The sequence below is a fragment of the Nicotiana attenuata genome, chromosome 9 (assembly GCF_001879085.1).
Source record: "Nicotiana attenuata strain UT chromosome 9, NIATTr2, whole genome shotgun sequence".
NCBI lineage: Eukaryota > Viridiplantae > Streptophyta > Magnoliopsida > Solanales > Solanaceae > Nicotiana > Nicotiana attenuata.
Window position 1 is genome coordinate 41,560,459 of NC_031997.1, and position 6,707 is coordinate 41,567,165.

Genomic DNA, 6,707 nt, shown 5'->3' on the forward strand with positions numbered 1-6,707 from the left:
AGGGGTAGAATTCCAATGCGTGATCTTAAATTGTTCGCATATCTCCCTCATCAAATGACTGTTCAAATTTGCGGCATTATCCGTAATGATAGTTTTAGGGATACCAAAATGACAGATAACGTTGGAATGCACGAAGTCCACCACTGCTTTCTTAGTGATGGCTTTGAGAGTGACTGCTTCGACCCATTTTGTGAAGTAGTCAATGGCAACTAGTATGAATCTGTGCCCATTTGAAGCTTTTGGATCGATTGGTCCAATGACATCCATACCCCAAGCAACGAACAGCCACGGTGCTAACATAGGATGTAATTCTGAAGGCGGTGCATGAATCAGGTCACCGTGTACCTGAGACTGATGACACTTTCGGACAAAACTGAAGCAATCCTTTTCCATCATCCAGTAATAACCTGCTCAAAGGATTTTCCGTATCCATTCATATGGGGTCCACATACTCCTGCGTGCACTTCATTCATGATTCTTCCAGCCTCTTGGGCATCCACACATCTTAAAAGGTTCAGATCTGGAGTCCTTTTATACAAGACTTCTCCGCTCAGAAAGAAACTACTGGCGAGCTTCTAATGGTTCTCTTTTGGTCTCCACTGGCTTGTTCGGGATATTCCTTTGTTTCAGGAATCTTTTGATATCATGATACCATGGCTGGACATCCGGCTCTATTTCAACTACGCTGCAATAACCATGTCTTTCTCGAATTTGGATTTTTAATGGGTCGATGTGGACATTGCCTGGATATGGCAGCATCGAGGCCAAAGTAGCTAGTGCATCGGCTAACTTATTGTGAAACCGAGGAATGTACTTGAACTCGACGGATTTGAACCGCTTGCTAGGATCTTCAACATGTTGCCTGTATGGAATAAGCTTCACATCCCGAGTTTCCCATTCACCTTGAGCTTGTCGGATAATCAAGTCCGAGTCTCCCATGATTAACAATTCTTCCACAGCCTGATCAATGGTTGTGTTCATGCCCATAATGTAGGCTTCATACTCGGCAGTGTTGTTTGTGCAGAAAAATCGAAGCCGGGCTGTGGCCGGATAGTGCTGACCAGTGGGTGAGATCAAAATTGCCCCAATCCCGACACCTTTTGCATTCACACCTCCATCGAAGAACATTTTCCAAGCATTAGTGTCCTCTGGAATTAGCTCAACTGAATTTACTTCCTCGTCCGGAAAGTAAGTACTCAAAGGCTGATATTCATCATCAACAGGATTTTCAGCTAGGTGATCCGCCAAGGCTTGAGCTTTCATTGCCGTGCGGGTGAAATAGACTATGTCAAACTCGGTGAGCAGGATTTGCCATTTTGCTAACCTTCCCGTGGGCATCGGCTTTTGGAATATGCATTTCAAAGGATCCAATCTAGTGATGAGATAGGTGGTATAAGCCAACAGGTAATGCCTAAGCTTCTGAGTGACCCAGGTTAAAGCACAACAAGTTCTTTCCAACAGAGTGTACTTGGCTTCGTAACTAGTGAAATTCTTGCTCAAGCAGTATATGGCTTGTTCTTTCTTCCCAGTCACATCATGTTGCCCGAGAACACAGCCAAAAGAATTCTCCATCACCGTCAAGTACAGGAACAAAGGCCTTCTAGGCTCAGGTGGGACCAATACTGGCAGATTCGACAGATATTATTTGATTTTGTTAAAAGCTTCTTGACACTCATCTGTCTATCTAATCGCCGCATCTTTCTTTAACACCTTAAATATGGGCTCACACGTAGTAGTTAGCTGAGCAATGAATCTGCTGATGTAATTCAATCTTCCCAACAGACTCATAACTTCTTTCTTGGTTCTCGGAGGGGGCTAATCCCGAATAGACTTTATTTTTGTTGGGTCTAACTTGATGCCTCTCCGACTGACTACAAACCCCAAAAGTTTCCCGGATGGTACTCCAAATGCACACTTAGCGGGATTCAACTTCAAGTCATACTTACGCAATCTCTCAAAGAACTTTCTCAAACCTCGCACATGGTCGTCCTGCGTCAAGGATTTAGTGATCACATCATCCACATACACCTCCATTTCCTGGTGCATCATGCCGTGAAAGATGGCATTCATAGCCCTCATGTAAGTTGCCCCGGCATTCTTCAAACCAAATGGCATAACCCTGTAACAGTAAGTACCCAGGGTGTGGTGAAAGACATCTTTTCTGCATCTTCTTCATCCATCAGAACCTGATGATACCCAGCATAACAATCCACAAAAGACAGTATTTCATGTTTGGCACAGTTGTCAACAAGGATGTGGATGTTTGGTAATGGAAAGTTGTCCTTGGGGCTTGCTTTGTTCAAGTCCCAATAATCAACACACACTCGGGTTTTCCCATCTTTCTTTGGCACTGGGACCACATTAGCCAACCATGTGGTGTATCGAACCACTCGGATCACACCCGCTTTTAACTGTTTGGTGACTTCTTCTTTGATCTTGTCACTAATGTTTGTTTTAAACTTTCTTTGTTTTTGTTGGACAGGGGGGTAACCGGGGTAAGTTGGCAATTTGTTCACCACTAAATCAACACTCAATCCTGGCATATCATCATAGGACCAGGCAAACACTTCTTTGAATTCGAACAAAAGTTGGATCAATGCATCTCTAGTTCTTTCATCAGCGTGAATGCTTATCATGGTTTCCTGGACCTCTTCTAAACTACCCAAATTAACTGGCTCGGTTTCATTTAAGTTTGGCTTAGGCTTATTCTCAAATTATTCCAGTTCTCGGTTTATTTCCTTAAAAGCCTCATTTTCATCATATTCCGGTTCTTGATTCATTATTTCACAATTAGACAACGTGTTAGGATCTGGGCATGAAGTCCGCAAGCATGTCATGTTATTTAAGTCTGCGTTATTAGAACTGAAAAGAGAGATAAGAAAAATAAAGAAAAATCAGAAAGAATAAAGAAAAAGATTCATAGACGATGAAATATTGATTTCATTTCATTGAATTTCAAAGATAGGAGGGTTTACATTGGAATTTAAAAGACAATAAAGTAAAAATATTCGATTTACACCCTGAAATAACTCAAAATTTAGAAAAAATGGTAAGACTGAAACTACCAGGATTCCCTCTTGACTGGGAACGGAGTAGCCTTCCAATTTTGAAGCCTGGCATTCGGCCCCACATATTTCACCTCAGCGGTGCTCGAGCCCTCACCCGGCTGGACCATATGAGCCTCATATAACATCTGCATCATCGCTCCACAAATGTCCTCAATTTCCTCGGCCGTGAAGGCCTCATATTCTTCCTCCATGTATCTAGGCTTGACAAATGTTTTGGAGAGATGCAGGACCGGCTGAGGTAGGACCCACCCATTCTTTTTACGTTCATTAGCCCATGTCACGTCAACTTCTGTGACTTGGCAACCCACACCGAAGAATTTCTCGCTGGCAGTTAGAGTGATAGGTTTCGTGATGCCTGCAAAGATACCCCAAGCCCTTTCTCGGGCTTGTACCCGTGCTTGATCATTTCAGTGGCAACCATGATGAACGCATTTGACAAGAAAGGTTGAGGACACGGGGTTCCTTCCTCACACTGATCCGAGACTACAATCTCAAAAGCTTGATAGACTATGTGCTCGCTACCTTCCTTGGCCTCCAGACATGGAACTGACGGGTCCCTATAGATTGATTGCTCATCTTCCCCATGGACCATGATTTCTTGGTCTTCGTGTTCAAACTTAACCATCTGGTGAAGGGTAGAAGGTAAGGCTCCTGCAGCATGTATCTAAGGCCTTCCCAGGAGAAAATTGTAGGAGGTGTGCATGTCTAAAACCTGAAATGTCACTTCAAAATCTACGGGACCGATAGTTAGGATCAAATCAATCTCCACTATGGTATCTCTCTTGACGCCATCAAAAGCACGTACACAAACATTGTTGGGCCTAATTCTTTCAGTCCCAATTTCCATTCTCTACAAGGTCAAGAGAGGGCAGATGTCAACTCCAGATCCGCCATCCAACATAATTCTTCACGTAGTATCCTTCATATTTAACAGTCAAATGGAGAGCTTTATTGTAGGCAGCCCCTTCCGGAGGCAAGTCATTTTGGCTGAATGAGATCCGGTTGACTTCAAAAAATCGTTCCGCCATTCTTTCCAGTTGCTCAACCATGGTCTCGACCGAAACATATGCTTCATTAAGCGTCTTCAACAGCACTTTTTGATGCTCATTCGAACTTATAAGTAGAGACAAAAGTGAGACCTGGGAGGGAGACTTATGGAGTTGGTCAATTACATCGTACTCCGAGGTTTTCATCTTTTGGAAGAATTCCTCTGCCTCTTCAACACTGACTGGCTTTTTAAGCGGGAAACGCTTCTGTTTGGTCTTATTCAATTCTTCCATATTGAGGTACTTCCCAGTCGGGTTCGTTTCATTCACTTCCCCCATGATTTCTTTTCCTTTGTACGTCACTACTGCTTCGTTGTAGTTCTAAGGGACGGCTATAGGGTCTTTCATGGAATTCTGTGGCGCGCGACTGATAACCACAGGCTCAGTCAGCCTGGGTGAGATTACCGGCCCCCGCGCCACATATGTCCCTTTTGGTATGTACATCTTAGGTCCCTTGTTTAGCTCGAACCATTTGGGGGGACTCAACACGAACTGTTCTTTTCTGGGGGCCCTGGGAACATAAAGAACGACATCTTTAGGAGGTACTGCCCCTGTTTTGGCTTTTATAGTCTTTTCTATTCTTTGAGAAGTGGAGTTGCTTTTCTTCTCGTCCTTAGCTGGCTTTGCTATTGCTTTGGGCTTCTTTTCAACATCGGCAATAACAATGATAGCCTTCAGAGCTGGGTCAAATTCCCTGTACTCACAATAACTGGCCCGTTATTATGAGCCGGCAGTGGGTTATTGGTTACATTAGAGGTCTCCTCATCTCTCAACACTACCCGTTTTTGCTCTATCAGGTTCTCGATCGCTCTCTTAAGGGTCCAACAATCTTCAGTATCGTGCCTTTCTACCCCTGAATGATAAGCACATCGGGTGCCAGGTTGGTAGGAGGGTGACTCTGGGTTCTGCCTGTTTGGAGGTACGACCTGCAACAAACCCATTTGGACCAACTTTGGGAAGAGGCTGGAATATGATTCACCGATGGGTGTGCAAGTGGTTTTTCTGGGTGGTTCACGGGCACGGGCATTATATGGAAAATTATTCTGTAAGGGACGGGGATTATATGGAGCTTGGTGAGGAGGGTTATTTCTGGGAGATGGAGCTCTATTCTGATTGTAATGTTATTGCGGCCGGACATACGGCTAAGCGTTCATTACTGCATAAGGATGAGGAGGCATGGCATATGCCGCATCTTGGTGAGGGTAGTAATGTTGTGCGGTTCTGGAAGAGGAACCAAAGTAACCTAGGGTCTGACAAGGATTTTTCAGACTTGAGGTAATCATTGCTACCTCATCTTTCTTTTTCCGGTTTGCTGCAGCCCCCGACCCGCTCTGGATTGCTTGAGAAGTGGCTCTTACAGCTGACTAGCTCAGGATGCGCCCCGTTTTCAAACCATTCTCTACCATTTCCCCAATCTTTATGGCTTCTGCAAATGGCTTGCCCATAACGGACATCATGTTCTGGAAGTAATCAGCCTCTTGGGCTTGCAGGAAGACACTGACCATCTCGGTCTCATCCATTGGGGGTTTCATCCTGTCAACTTGTTCGCGCCACTTGACAGCATACTCTCGGAAGCTGTCCGAAGACTTCTTTTTAAAATTGGACAAAGAGTTTCTATCTGGAGCTATGTCCACATTGTACTGGAACTGCCGTACAAAGTCTCGGGCCAACTCATCCCGTATGTGCCAGCGGGAGATGTCTTGATCCATGTACCATTCGTATGCAACTCCGACTAAACTTTCCCCGAAGTAAGCCATTAGGAGCTCTTCTTTTCTGCCCGCTCCCCTCAATTGATTGCAATACCTCTTCAGGTGAGCTATGGGATCCCCATGTCCATCATATTTCTCAAATTTGGGAGTCTTGAAACCGATGGGCAGATGAATATGCGGGAACATGCACAAGTCAGCGTAGGATACACTCTTCTAGCCACTCAGGCCTTGTACGTTCTTGAGACTTTGTTCTATGCTTTTCATTTTTCGAGTGATCTCCTTTTGCTCGGGATTCTTTAGAGTTCTCTCTTGTCCCGCAGTAAACTCATACCGAGGTTGTTGAGGGTAGGAGTTTGTAGTGACATGAGCTGTGTCCGGTAGAAATGAAGGTGTTTGGAAAGTAAAGGATGACGGCTCAAAGCTTGGCCTGGGAAATGTCGGTTGTGTCGTGGCCGAGGTTGGTGGTGCGGTGAATATGTTAGAAGCTGTCGATGCCCCCTTTTTCTCGCGAAATCGGGTTTATGATATTTGGGAGGACAACTCGTTCCCTTTTGGGAATTGGGTTTGAATTGAAGAGTCGCCACCTAATGAGTAAAGTGCATTAGGACACTAAGAAGAATTTTGATTTAGAAAACCAGAGATTGGGTAAGGGCTCGAAATTATCCTGAGGGGAAGGTGTTAGGCACCTCTCGAGATCCTCTAGTGTGGTTCCCGGCCATACTATAATTGTAACTTTAGGGTACAAATAACATATAGACAAATAAGGCTTCAAATAAGAGGGGATTTTCACATAAAGGTTGCAAATAGGTGGAGTGAAAAAGAACGAAGAAAAACTGAATTTCTGAGAGAAAGAAAAAGATAAGTTTGAGAAATTTGAAATAACA